The sequence below is a fragment of the Nicotiana tabacum genome, chromosome 5, assembly GCF_000715075.1.
Source record: "Nicotiana tabacum cultivar K326 chromosome 5, ASM71507v2, whole genome shotgun sequence".
Lineage (NCBI taxonomy): Eukaryota > Viridiplantae > Streptophyta > Magnoliopsida > Solanales > Solanaceae > Nicotiana > Nicotiana tabacum.
This window is the reverse complement of record NC_134084.1, coordinates 31,447,773-31,463,471: the sequence shown is the minus strand read 5'-3', so window position 1 is coordinate 31,463,471 and position 15,699 is coordinate 31,447,773.

The following is a 15,699-nucleotide window of genomic DNA, read 5'->3' as shown; positions in this document are numbered from 1 at the left end:
TTCTTTCTAGCATAGTCTCAAAGTAGAGTTCCATAGCGTCTACGGTGTTGGTCAATATCAGAAAGGTCTTCTGCCGGAATTGATAACTCTCCAAGACTAACATACTCTGCAAAGGCAGCAACAAATACACCACAATCACTACAAAATATAAAAAAATGTCAATATTTACCAAACCATCAGAAAAAAGGGTTAAATGTATAGAAAGAAAGAAGATTTTTGTTACAGTGATCCTTCTTTTTGCTGTAGTATCTCTCCGACGATCCATTGAATGTTAAGAGGGTTGGTAACAACTTTCTCAATGTATGCCTTTGTATTCTTGAAGTTGATGTCTTTACGCTTCCCATAAAAACCGATGCATGACAAATACAAAGGGATAATAACAAAAAACTTGTCGACACAAGATTCAACAATAGGGTGATTGCGTGAAGAGACCATGGAATCATACGCATAAAATTTCCTTTATGCAATGTCAAAAATAATCAACACCCAGTGGAATTTTCTACAATGTTGACGGGCATGATGACATAATCAACTTCATCCCATACAACATTTGCGAGTAGTCTATACCCCAATATATATTGGGTTTGACAACATAAGACTTCTTTTCTTGAGGAGAATTTTGGAACTTTTCATAGATTTGATCAATCCTAGTCTTGAACAAACAATCTGTTGTAGTAAACCTGGTCTTGTTGTGGGGGCCATACTTGCCTCTTTTCCTCAAGTAATACATTATAACATTAATGTGCTACAACAAAAATAGATTGCATTTATACTACAAGTTATCTTCAAATAATTTAAACAAAACTACAAAATAACTATAATTCATCTACAATCAGAATACAAAGCATCTACAATCAAAGTACAAATTATCTACAAATCAAATACATTGAATCTTACCGAGTCATTGAGGACTTGTCCTGGGTGTGCCAGGGAAAAGAACCACTCCTTCTTGTCAACCTTTTCCACTCCAAGATCCAACCATGACTTAATTTGGTTGTCCTTTATAGAACACGGAGCCTTCCTCCTATATAAACAAATAGAAATTAAAATAAAATTGTTGCAGACCGTGGTATAACCACTTGTGGAATTGATCCAACAACTTAGGGTCTACATTTTGACCAATAACACTAGTAAATGGGTGCTTGAGGTGAAAAATTTAAGGTCCAACCGAGGTGCTGCCACCAGAACTGTATAAGGGAGAAATGGTGATCGGACATGCTTTCCCGACTGCCTTGTTCTACCTTGATGCACGGGTGTTGTTTCATCTTGTATAAGCTTGTCGAACTTAACCAACTGGGAGAAGTTATCAGGTAGCTCGAAATTATCAAGCGTAACCTCCTTCTTCTCACCTTCGGAGTCTTCTAAATTACCTACATTCACATACTCTGCCTCTTCGCCTACATTGTCATCTTCCTGATTCTACTGTTCTCTTTGAGTTGCTACTGTCACTCCGTGAATTGGAGATTGTGCATGCATATCTTCCCTCTCTGTAACACCATGTATATCTAACTTAATAGAATGGTAAAAATATTAAAATATAAAGAAAATATCTCTGAATACAATTTCATACCTGCATTCTCTTCATCAACTGCCCCTTCAAAATATGTATATAAATCAACACGTGCTGGATGATTTTCTTCACCAAGTGCACCTTCAACATGTTCTATTTTTTTCATTAAAAATGTTAAATCATACTGGATAGTATGGCTTGACAGTTTAAGAAGATATGTAGGTGTGTTATAAGATCTACATAAATCTGTAGAGTTGTGCCAATATGCTGGATTTATTTGTATATATTGTGTATAAATCTGTAGTTATGTTGTAGATAACTTGTAGGTATTCTGTACATAATTGTAGATAAACTAGAGATATATTGTAGATACATGTTTTGCTGGGGCTGACCTGCACTGGTTCACCACTATTGAACTAAAATTGCTTATTGTTCTTGTCTTTTGGTTGTGAGCACGTGATTTTTGTTTCGCGCGACAATCGCTCCAAAAGAAATAAAAAATAATAACAATTGGTCCTGCTGTACAATTTTTGGATTTTTACATGGCACTTTGTTAAGTATTTATGACTTTTGCCCATTTTATTTTATTAAAACAAAATACAAAAAATGTATGTGTCATGCGTAATTTAAACCGTAATCCGGTTGTTAAATAGAAAATCATAAATAGGCATCTTGGTCCGTGATTTTTGTTTTGTTTGATTTTACCTGCTTCAAATATTTTGATATGTGTGTAAATATTTGTATTAAGTGTCTATTTAATTTTAATTTGATTTACTTGGGTTTGTTTTAAAAAATAAAATAAAAATATATATAAGAAAATATAAAAGAGAATGCAGAATTTGTTTAAAAAATCTGCTTGGGCTCATTTTTATTAAGTTTGAGGCCCAAATCAAGCCCAGAGAGTGAGCCTGCCCCGATCCAGACCAGCTGATACCCAGAGCTTCCAAACGACACCGTTTTAACCTGGTCTGATCTGGGCCGTTGATCTCAGATTGATCAACGACCAAGATCACTTCCCCATAACCCATTGATGAACCCGACCCATTTCCACCCGGACCAACCCAAAACCCCTTTAGATGAAACGACACCGTTTATCCTAAATCTTCAGATCCAAGCCATTGATTTCGATTGATCCGACGGCTGAGATCAACCCACCCATTCCATATATAAGCCCCCTACCATACCCTGCCCCCTATCCAAGACCCCGCCTTCGTCCTCATCCCATTCCCCTCCAAACCCTAAGCCGCCCCTGTATTCTTCACCATGAAAGTCGGCGGCATGAACGCCGGTGGCCTTCACCTTAACACCATAGGACCATCTCACCCCCCTGAACATGGACCTGTTGACCGTTTAGTTCGAATCATCCTCCAGGTCCTCGAATCTTCATTTGAAGATTCGAGCAAAACTCGATCTACACCGATCTGCCCTAGATTCATACCAGACAACCCCCGGACCCCCCTCGTGACCAAACCATGCTTGGTTTGGTCCGAATCTAACCCTGGAAGCCCAAGTTCCAAATCTACCTTCCACAAAACCTAAAAACCCCAAGCCTGGTCCGTGCCTGTTAAGCCAAGAGGTTAGGGTCTAATGGACCTTAATCGAAGTGTTTCTCATCTGAGAAACACTTCGATTAAAGTCCGTTCAACCTTAAAAAGAGTTTGTTCAAACACAAGCTGATTTTCTGTTCCTTCTTTCAAAGTTTTAAGGTAAGTTTTGTTTTCTCTTTATTTTTCTTTAGTCCATGTGTTGTTTAAAAGGCTGTTCATGTTTTTGTGAAATTTGTGTTTTTGAATTTTACCAACTGTGTCCTTTCCACCTTGCCTGAACCTCGGTGTTTGATTGAGTCCTTCTTCTACTGTTCTGATAATGTGTATGTATGTATGTGTTGTGCAATTAGCTGAATGTCAAATTTGAACTGATTAACTGATTCCTCGAGTACAATTCTGCTTAGTCAGTACAATTCAAATCATGTGCTTGATACTTTTAAATGTCTGATTTTGGCTACGATTGTACATGTTATGATTAATATAGTCGAGTCGACATATGTCGTCAATTAGTTTCAGTTGTCCGAACAATAACAAATCGACTTACTTCTGCTAAGCATTTGTTTGAATCAATTAGGAACTGAGTTTGTTTACTTATAGTTGTTAATTTGAATCAGAAATGTAAAAGGAATGTTTTGTTTAAGTTCTGAATTGGAGGGCATGTGCACTTGTGCACAGCATGTGCATTTGTGCACCACAGGTGCATTTGTGCACAGCCTGGTTCCTGCATAAAGGGCTTTTGATTTAAAAATGGTTTGACAGCATATGCTGTCAGATATATTCTGCTGCCCATACTTTGCTTTAGTTTCAGAAATAATAAACCTTACTAAAAGTGAAGCCTGCCAAGGAAATGTGATGGGGGTTAATACTTAATTAGCTAAGTGGAAACTGAAAAGGGGCAGCACATGGGAGGGTGTTCTTTTGGTCTAACAGGCTGTTAAAGAGCTGAGGTTTAGGCTTATAAAAGAAGGAGACAGACATAAGAGGAGACATCAGATAGATCTGGGAAGAGAGAGCAAAATACATACATATACACACATAGACACACACACAGATAGACATTGATAATAAAGGGAGGGGAATACACTGATATAAGGGGGATTGATAAGAAAACAGAAAAAGGGAGTTGTCTGAAAACACACAGACAGAAATAGATAGAGAGAGGCCTAACACAGAAAAAAGGAACTGCATTTTTCATCTTTGTCTTGATTCTCAACTAGTCTGGATTTGCCTGTTCCATATTAATTTATCCTGAGTCTTGTTTGATATTACTAGTTGTGTGTAGTATCAGTTCAGTTCTGGATCCATTCTGGTTAAATTCTGATTCCATATTGCTGGGAATTTGCTACATTCTGCCATCTTTTATTGGCTCTAAATTGCATTTTTGCACTGGGAATTTGTCCTGCTGTTGTTCATCTGTTACTGCTGTTTCGTTTACACTGCTGCTCAACTGACTCCCCTGCTTTCTTCATTGTAAGCATTTCCTCAGGTACACATTTCGAATCTGTCTGATGTTGCAATGAAAGTTGAATCGAAAGATCTGACGGAGTTATAATCATCTGTTGCATTGTCTACGAATTTTTTTTATATATATAAATGTTGTTAAGATGTGTAAGTTTCTAGTCTGTTAGCCTAATAGAGATACATTAGTAAGGTTGTACTTAATTAAAGCTTATGCCAATCTAAAACTGCGACATTTGACTCGTTTAGTAGTATACAAGATGTAAATACAATTCATGAAATGTGCAGCTATTTAACACGATTGTTAACTTAAACTCGCTCCGTCAGCATGCTTTGAATATGTAAGGGCAAATGGCCGTTTAAATCTAGCTAAAGATAATACAGTTTCAGATTCTCGAGTTTCAGCTTCATTAGGCAGTTTATAGGATGAGTTTCAAATATCATTAGTCGCATCTTCTAATAAGTGGTTTTAATTAATCTTGTCTAAATAAGTTAAAGTTAAGGAGCTCTTGTAGTAGTCGTAGCATTTCATCAATCTTGTATATAATTCTTCTATCAAATTAAAAGCATGTTTCATGAGGTACAACGTTTCTTCACTCTGTAAATAATTAATCAGACGATTAACCAAAATCTGGATTTGGCCAAAGCATATAATTGAATTAGCATGCATCTTTTCTTCTATTTTTAGAGATAAACACATTAGAAATGTAGTCGCTTTAGGATGTTCCTTCTAAAATAATGAGACGAGCCTCGCCAAATAAAAACGTAAATTGTGGGGCCCTCAATAATTAACCATAATAAATATTTAGAATTCAGGACAGGCCGTTTAGTGAATTTCATGGACTTCCTCAAAATAATAACGCCTTTTTTTAGGCACGGTTTAAGTAAATTATATTCTTAAATTCGGGTGCACATTGATGTGACCCAAATCCAAATCTCAACGGAGTCAAAATGTGTTGACGATCACGGGCGCATTGATTGTGACGTGGTTCGAGATGCATTTTCACGACGTTGCAATTCTATAAAAATAAATGATAATGATAAAAGCGGTTTAAACTTAATAAAAGCACGTAGGTCATAACATGTATTTAAATCAGATATTTAGCCATTATAACAATTTAGGCGACCGTGCTAGAACCACGGGATTCGAGGTTGCCTAACACCTTCCCTCGGGTCAACAGAATTCCTTACTTAGAATTTCTGGTTCGCAGACTTCATTTGGAAAAGTCAAAAATTTCCTCGATTTGGGATTCAAGATAAACCGGTGACCTTGGACACCAAAAGCCAAACTTTTCCCAAGTGGCGACTCTGAATTAAATAAATAATCCCATTTCGAATATTGTCACTTAAATTGGAAAAACTCCCCTCGCGCATTTAACCCTTCGGGGCCGGGGCGCGCAAAAAGGAGGTGTGACAGCTCTGGCGACTCTGCTGGGGAACAATTAACCCAGAACCACTGGTTCAGGGTTCAAGAATTCGAGCTTAGAATAATTGTTATATTTGGCTTTATTATCTGATCTTTATTACATGTTTTTGCATAACGTGCTAAATGTTGTCTTTTACCGCTTTGATATTATCTGAACTGTATATAAATTGTGCCGAAACCCTTCTCTTCTTACCTCCGGGGAGAAGCTCGCTGGTCGAGACTCCCTATTCTGTTAGTGTCAATACCTGAAATAAGAAAGAGGTCGGACAAGTTACAAAGCCGGACGATCTCGCGGGTCCCCGGTACGTAGCCCCTCCTCGACTCGAGTTGTCCGCTCGGGTACACAGTCTAGAACAAATACCCAGGTTACGAACCTAGAATAACTTGACTTCATGCTGGATCCCTAGTAGGAACGCTTATTTGCATCATGTTGCATTTGACTTAGGGGACTCAACACAGGGGTTGGGTCCGTCTAGGAATAGCAACCTGAAATGAAAAGACCATCATGCTGCATTCCTATCTGTGTTGTGCATTTATTTGCTTCGGTTCCGCATGCCGACCGGTTTCTAAAAGAAAAAGAAAATAGCAGCGTAGGGAGATAATTACTTATTTTGGAAAAATAAACCCAATGTCCAAGTAGTGTCAAAACCTCGCCGGATTTTTTCTAAAAAAGAATAAAAACAAAATTTGTCTTCTTAGTTTGAGTTATTAAAAAAAAATATAAAAATTTTTCTTTTTTTTATCACTTCCAAAATCAAAAAAAAAAAAGGTATTTATTTAAAAGTAAAAAAAAAACGGAAATTCATAATTCAAAAAAAAAATGTTGTCTCTTTCGTAGTACCCCTTTTATAAATTCAGACTAATAGTTCAAATATTTCCTAAAAAAATATAATAATATTTTCTTTAGTCTTTATCTCTTTGCAAAAGAAAAAATATAATAAAAATACGTATTCTTGATTTCTAGGTTTATTTGATTTTTTCTATTTACGGTATGCCCGAACTACGCCGGTTTGATTCTCACCGGATGTGAGATACGTAGGCAACCCTCGTCGGGTTCAACCCCATTTTGCTAAAATAGCCAAAATCTATAAAAAAATAAATAAATAAGAGATGTGTCAAATTTTAAAAGAGTCATAAATAAGTCAGGTGACGCTGTTTTGTCATAAATAGCCGAATGATTCCGAAAAGGGACGCCGGAAGGCTGACTTTGCATAAACAGCCACCTTTGGGTCTTGTTTAGCATTTTTGTCCAGTTGACCCACACAGCCTTAAAATCTTCGTCCCCGAAGTGTTTAAAGGCCGTGTTCAAAACTTGATCCCCTCTGTAAAATATTTTGAGTCAGGTCATTTTTTTGTTAAAATCACCTTAATAAATGTGCAGGATGAGCACGATGCAAAATGAACATTTTTCAATAATGACCAAAATCCCTGTCAAGTTACGGCTATGGTGGAATGATCTAGGTGTTGAAGGACAAAACGAGGTTAAGAAATATCTGAAAGGTCTTGTGGGTTTGTTGGAAATCCAGCATCGGGGAGATATCATAAGAGCTTTGGTTACCTATTGGGACCCGGCGCACAATGTTTTCCATTTCTCTGATTTTGAACTCACCCCGACTTTGGAAGAAATGGCCGGATACATCGGGAATACTGAACTTCCCTTGAGGGAAAAGTACTTGGTCGCCCCAAGAGTCGTCACGGTACATCGGTTCCTAGATTTATTGAAGATACCTAGAACAGTCCACAACCCGGATCTGGCAGCCGGATTTTGTACTCCATGCTTCATATATGATAGGTACGGTCATGAGGGGGATTCAATAATCCAATCAACAAACTGTGCAGCAAAGGAGTTCGTCAGAAGTGGGACAAGCATAGACGGGTAGCGTTCATGATGATGTTCCTGGGCCTTCTGGTATTTCCAAGGAAAGACGGAAACATTGATTTGAAGATATCCGGGGTCGTCAGCACTTTACTCACGCAAAGTGACAGTACTCTCGCGTCTATGGTGGTATCTGACATCTTTCGAGCTCTTACAGCTTGTAAAGCTGGGGGAGATTTCTTCGAAGGTTGTAACTTGCTCCTACAGATATGGATGACCGAGCACCTCTGCCATCATTCCGAGATTTTGAGCCATGGTTCCCCGGAAAAGACCTGCATAGAAGAATCTTACACGAGAACCAAAGAGATTAGTTTGCCCAAAGGAGTCCTGGCATGGACCTCGTTCTTTCAAGCTCTTACTGCCAGCCAAGTACAATGGACGTTGGGATGGTTGCCTGTAGATGAGATCCTATATATGTCTGCAACTAAAACTCATTTCTTACTGATGGGGCTTAAGAACATTTAACCTTACGCACCCTGCCGAGTTTTGAGACAGTTCGGAAGATGCCAGACAGTACCTCATGAGGAAGATCTTAGCACTCAAGCAGTTGAGATAAGTCCTAACGGACAATTCCCAGAAGCGAAGATTCGCCAAATCTGGAGTGAGTGTCAATATTTGAAATCAGATACTTGCGTGCGGGATCGAGCCAAAGGAGAGACGGCGCCAGGTTACCTTGCATGGTATAGAAGGGAACTTGAGCATGAAAGGCCAGCTAAGAGACCCCACATCCGGAATTTCACCGAATCTTCGCAAAGACAGTGGGATTGGTTAGCGAAGGAAAGAGGCTATTGCGCCGAAATCAGCAGGTTAAAGTAACAAGTGGGAAGCTTGACATACGAGCACAACATACAAGTTGCTACCAATCTGGGAGAGCGGAACAGGTTAATTCAGGAAAACGAAATGCTCAGAGCCCAGATAAAACAGATAAGGTTGGATGCGGATAAACAGCCAAGGCGTCGATCAGACGAGCAGCTGATAAAAAGGCTAAAAAGTGAAATCAGGGAATGGCAAGATGGTTTGGAGAAATCTGAAAACGTCATAGCAGAGCTCAGGGCACAGTGGGATACAAGAGCAGATGAGCATCGCCGATACCTGAATTAATTGGAAGGCGACCACGAGAAGACTGTTGCTAATGAAGAGAGAGATGGCTACACTTGAGATCAAAGCAGCTAATCAGGCCAAGGATTTCCAAATTGAGAGCAGATACTGGTACGACTCAATAGCCCAGATAAAGTTGGAAGTACGGCGACTGAAGCATCAGCATATACAGGATGCTCAAGTATTCAAGATATGTAGCGATCAGATAAAACGCCTACTCGTAGAGAAAAAGCAAACCAGAGATAGGATCAAGGCCATTGCCCATGCCATCACCAGACGATGTCTACGATGTGAGAACATGTCCAGCGTTACCGTCCTCTCGGCAGTAATGGGTTATGTCAAGCAGACTATGCATGAGCTGGAGCAACTTGAGAGGGATCTCACGCCTAGGACCGCGGTGAGGCCGAACGATGCCCCGCGGACACCAATTTTCAAAACCATAATGCACTCATAGGTCAAATCTGTATCTTAGCATCTTCTGCTTGTTTTCCCATCAGGGTGATTTTTAGTCTATTTTGAGTCTAGGTTTATTTTCAAAGTTCGCTTTTTCTTTTGCAAAATGTAGTTTGTAATAGACCATTTCAACAATAAAGAGGTTACTTCTTTTACGCTCATTTGTATTTTTCGAACTACGTAATGATCTGATTCACGTAGGCATCGTGATACGTAGGCAATCCTCATCGGATCCGGTCGCATTTCTTTTACAGCAAAATAAAAAAAATAAAAGAAAAACAAAAAAAAAGAAAAAAAAAAGAAAAAAAGAAGGGGAAAAACTAATAAGAGGAAAAATGTCGGAATGACGCATGCTCTCGTAGCAAACATATAGTAATCCACTTAACTGTATAGGTGCATCATGCCCAACGTGAGATTAACTATCTGTTATTTGCTGCAAATTAACCGTGCGTTTGTCGATGAGTATTCCAGGGTTTTTTGGAAAGACGGTTGGTTTGGTGAAAGTCTGGCCTCGCACTCATACTTCACGAGGTCAAGGAGAAGTGTTCAACTACTTGTTGTTAGGACCAGAAGCAGTACTCACACTTACTTCACCAGGTCAAAAGGAAGTGTGGAAATGTCTTCAGAAATTCCATTGCAAACAATCCCTGTTTCCGAGGAAAGCTCGATCTCAGCCGTCCTCACACCTGAATCCGCAACTGCGGAGGAAAATAGAATCCTACGGCTCCGCATGTTGGAAATGCTGGACGATTGGAATAATGGGAAAGAGCCGCCAAGTGTCGTCCCCGGATTCCCTGAATTATTCTTCAGGTCAAGTGGGACTTCTAATGTACCCATAAATTATCCTGCTACCCCATTCGGGTACCCAGCCACCTCAGCCTTCTCTGCTGGATCGCCTTCTAAGCCTCATCCCCGAATGTCATCCACTGATGCAAGCATGAACATCTTTACTGCATCGCCTTGCCCGATTACGGCACAGCCTACCACGTACAAACCAAGCTTTGACTCATCCTCTTTTACATTCGAAGCACCATCGTTCTCAATAGAACCAACTAGGTTCGCTACCAGCACTAATCCTCTACCGCCTCAGTGCGAACTTGCACCCGGGTAGGATCAGAACCCCAGAATTGCAGAACAAAATGAGATTGCCAAGAGAATGAGAAGCCTTGAACAAAGTTTGAAGAATATGCAAGGATTGAGCGGACAGAAGAGCGTCTCTTACGCCGACCTGTGCATGTTCCCTCACGTGCACCTGCCAGCGGGTTTCAAGACCCCGAAGTTCGAGAAATACGATGGGCACGGTGACCCTATTGCACATCTTAAGAAATACTGCAACCAATTGTGGGGAGCCGGTGGAAAAGAAGAACTGCTAATGGCATATTTTGGGGAAAGTCTAGTAGGGATAGCCTCGGAATGGTTTATGGACCAGGAAATGTCCCGATGGCATATATGGGATGATCTCGCTAGAGATTTTGTGAAACAATTCCAGTATAACATCGACATTGCGCCAGACCGAAATTCTCTGTCGAATTTGAAGAAGAAACCTTCAGAAAGCTTTAGAGAATATGCTATTAAGTGGCGCGAACAGGCGTCAAGAGTAAAGCCTCCCATGGATGAAGTGGAAATGGTCACTACCTTTCTCCAGGCTCAAGAGTCTGATACTTCCAAAACATGATGTCAGCCATGGGTAAGCCATTCGCGGAAGCGATCAAGATTGGAGAGATGGTAGAAAATGGTCTGAAAACAGGTAGGATTCTGAGTCAAGCAGCCATAAGGGCAACCTCCCAGGCCGTCCAAAGCGGGTCCGGAGGAATGACCAGAGGGAAGAAGAAAGAAGAAACAACTATGGCAGCCTCGGAAGCAAGGGAGTATCGTCATCCCAGGCCCCGTTTCCCGGAAAGAACCCCACAACACTATTTCCCCCACTTCAATTTGGCATATGCTCATCAACCTTATATGGTCATGAATGCCCAACCTTATGCCCATCCACCACAACAAGCCAACTGAGGACCAGCTCCACCTCCCAGAAATCAGCCTCCTTACTGCAACCACTATAACCCACAACCCCCGCAGAATAACTTTCGCCCTCAGGAGCCACCTCGACGGCGGACTTTCACGCCCATCAGTGAGCAATACTCTACTTTGTTCCCTAAGCTAGTCCAATTGGGTTTCTTGCAACCGATCCCTCAAACAAGGCAAAACCCGACGTCACCTTCTTACAAAGTTGGAGTCAGATGCGCCTATCATTCAGGGGCCGAGGGACATGATACAAATGATTGCTGGTCGTTGAAAAGAGTGGTCGAGAATTTGATAGAGCAAGGGAAAATAGTGCTAAGGGACGAAGAGATCCCAAATGTGACTAACAATCCATTGCCTGCTCACAATAATGGGCCGCTGATAGGAATGATTTGCGAAGACAAGGAATTCGACCCTGCTCTGAAAGCCATAATTGCCATTGTCGACATGGGGAAGAGGCCCGAAATAGACCAGAAACCAGGAAAGGGGGAGGAGGCCAAGGCTATAAAGAAAGAACTTGAAAAGAAGGTGGAGAAGAAAGTGGTACCGGTAGGGGATGGAGTTCTTTACATACCACGAGGTCGAGCTGAGAAGATGCAGAACTTCGCAATCAAAAAGACAAAACCTATGTACGTGCCGAAAGGGGCCTATGTGGTCCGGAGGACGATTCAACCACCTCGGCTGAATGAGCCAGTGGTTATCGGACGCGCGCCACAAAAGCCAATGACCAACCCGTCCACAGTGCCGTGGAATTATCAAAAGACTTTGGTAATGTACAAAGGTAAAGAGGTCATGGGAGAACTTCCAGAAAATACTTTCATTGGAAGGTATTCAAATACCCAAGAACTGAACAACGCCACACAAAGGCGCTTCCCGCCAAAGAAGCCCGTAAGTGTTGAAGAAGCGGAAGTGTTCTTCCAACAAATGAAAATGCCGGATTACGAAGTGATAGATCAACTGCGCAAGTACCCCGAGCAAGTGTCCATGCTATCATTATTGATGAGGTCGGCCGAGCATCAAAAGATCTTACTGAAGACCCTGAATGAAGCATATGTGCCAGTTGAAACCTCGGTTGAGCAATTAGAGCGGATGACAGATAGATTCTTCGCCGTCAACCAAATCTCTTTCAGCAAGAACGATCTACCCCCGGAAGGAGTGGCACACAACAAGGCTTTGCATCTAACAGTTAAATGCTAAGACTATTATGTCAAGCGGGTAATGTTGGATGGAGGCTCAGGCGTTGACATTTGCCCGCTCTCCACGCTACAAAGAATGGAAATTGGGACCGGAAGAATCCGACCCAACAATGTCTGCGTAAGGGCTTTCGACGGCATCAAGAGAGATACCATGGGAGAAATAGACCTGTTATTGGTCATAGGACCATTCGAATTTCAAGTAACCTTCCAGGTGCTCGACATGGATACATCCTACAATTTTCTCCTTGGCAGACCTTGGATCCATGCGGCAGGAGCCGTGCCTTCCACTTTTCACCAGATGGTGAAGTTCGAGTACGAAGACAGAGAGATCGTGGTCCATGGGGAAGATGAGCATGCTATTTATCGGGACCCATCCACCCCATATCTGGAACCGAGAGAAGGGAGCGAACATACGGTCTATCAAGCTTTTGAGATTGTACTGGCAGAGCAGCACGAAGAGGGAATACCCTGCCCCCAACCTTTCTTGTCTAACGCCTCGGTCATGGTGGCCAAAGAGATGATCCGGCACGGATTTAGGCTAGGGAAGGGGCTTGGACGAACCCTTCAGGGAATAACAGAACCCATTACCTTGCTAGTCGCCAAGAAACCTTTTGGACTAGGTTTCAAACCTACTCCAGCAGACGAAGAGTGGGCAAAGAAAAGGAAAAATGAGGGTTGGAAGTTACCTCGACCACTGCCGGATTTATATGCAACTTTCATCAGGCCAAGGTATGCTGAAGAAGAAGATGATGAGGTCTTCACAGCTGAGGAAATCAAGGAGATATGTGGGGCGATGAGAAAGATGCTCTACGAGGTCCACATGGTTCAATCAGGCGAAGGCACAAGCATTGCTGAGATGATGTACATGGGGCCGAACGCCAAACTTCAAAACTGGGAGGCTACGCCATTCCCGACTAGACGGAAGTCCGGGTAGACCTGTCCTGCCACCTTTCCTGTGTCACAAGTTATCTCCAGGACATAACTTGAACGTTTTCTTCTTTTCAATTGTTGTTTTGAATTCCTAAGTTGTAAACATTGTTGTCTTCCAACTCTCCAAAGAAAAATAAAAAAAATCATCATTGCTTTCCCATTCTTTCTTTTGTTCTGATTTTTGTTATTTTATCTTTCTTTTCAGTCATAATAATGCGGCTTTAAATATGACATGCTTGCGGACTTCACGCCCAGATCACAATGAGTATTTAACTGCGAATTAATGAACCCAGAACCAGAATATGATGCGGAAGAGGCTTTTAGGGAGATAAACCGAGAGTTGGAATATTTCGAGAATAAACCTAAGCCAAATCTAAATGACACTGAACCGGTAAATTTAGGAACCCCGGAAGAAATCCGGGAGACCAAGATAAGCATTCACACGGACAAGAAAATGCGAGAGGCGATAATTCAACTTCTTTTTGAATTTAAAGACGAGTTTGCTTGGTCATATGATGACATGCCGGGACTAAGTGTTGATCTAGTGGTTCATAAATTGTCGATTCATCCTGATTGTCCTCCAGTTCAACAAAAGCAACGAAAGTTCAAAATTGAGGTCAATGACAAGATTAAAGAGGAGATCACCAAACAACTGAAAACGGGAGTGATTCGGGTAGTCCAATATATAACATGGTTGGCGAATGTGGTTCCAGTACCAAAAAAGGACGGGAAAACTTGGGTATGTGTAGATTACCGAGATCTGAACAGAGCAAGTCCTAAAGATAATTTCCCGCTGCCCAACATCCACATCCTCGTTGATAATTGTGCCAAACACGAGATACAGTCTTTTGTAGATTGTTACGCTGGGTATCATCAGGTATTGATGGATGAAGAGGACGCCGAGAAAACTGCCTTCACCACGCCTTGGGGCACCTACTGTTACCGGGTCATGCCGTTTGGTTTGAAGAATGCTGGGGCTACTTACATGAGGGCCATGCCTGCCATTTTCCATGACATGATGCATCAGGAAATAGAGGTGTACGTGGACGATGTGATAGTCAAGTCCAGGACGCAGGATAATCACATCCAAGACTTGAGGAAATTCTTCGAGAGATTAAGGAAGTATGACTTGAAGCTGAACTCAGCCAAATGCGCTTTCGGAGTTCCGTCAGGCAAACTTTTGGGCTTCATCGTAAGCAGGAGAGGTATCGAGCTAGATCCAACTAAGATAAAATCCATTAGAGATCTACCTCCCCCGAGAACAAAGAAAGACGTGATGAGTCTGTTGGGCAGGTTGAACTACATCAGTCGGTTTATTGCCCAGCTGACAAGCACGTGTGAACCCATATTCAAGCTGTTAAGGAAAGATGCGGCGATTAAATGGTCAACTGAGTGTCAAGAAGCCTTTGATAAAGTCAAAGAATACCTTTCGAATCCCCTAGTCTTGGTCCCTCCAGAACCGGGGAGGCCACTTTTCTTGTATCTGACAGTCTTGGAGAACTCTTTCGGCTGCGTCCTCGGGCAACACGACGTAACCGGAAAGAAAGAGCAAGCAATCTACTACTTGAGCAAGAAATTCACCGGCTACGAGGCCAAATACACTCTGCTGGAAAGGACATGCTGCGCTCTCACATGGGTTGCTCAAAAGCTGAGACATTATCTCCAAGCCCACACTACGTTCCTCATAAGCAGGTTGGATCCTTTGAAGTATATATTTCAGAAACCAATGCCTACTGGGAGACTGGCTAAATGGCAAATCTTGCTTACGGAATTCGACATAGTCTATGTCACTCGCACGGCAATGAAAGCCCAGGCGTTAGCAGATCATTTGGCCGAAAATCCGGTCGATGAGGAATACCAGCCATTGGATACCTACTTTCCAGATGAAGAAGTAAACACCGTAGAAGTGGTCTCGGAGGAAGCTCATGTTTGGAAGATGTTCTTTGATGGAGCCGTGAACGCCAAGGGTGTAGGGATTGGGGCAGTTTTGATCTCGCCTTCTGGTCAGCATTATCTCGCCACAGCTAGACTTCGTTTTTTTTGCACAAATAATATAGCTGAATATGAAGCCTACATCATGGGCATGCATATGGCGATCGATCAGGATGTCGAAGACTTACTTATTATGGGAGATTCTGACCTGATTATCCGGCAAGCTCAAGGCGAATGGGAAACTCGGGATGTCAAAC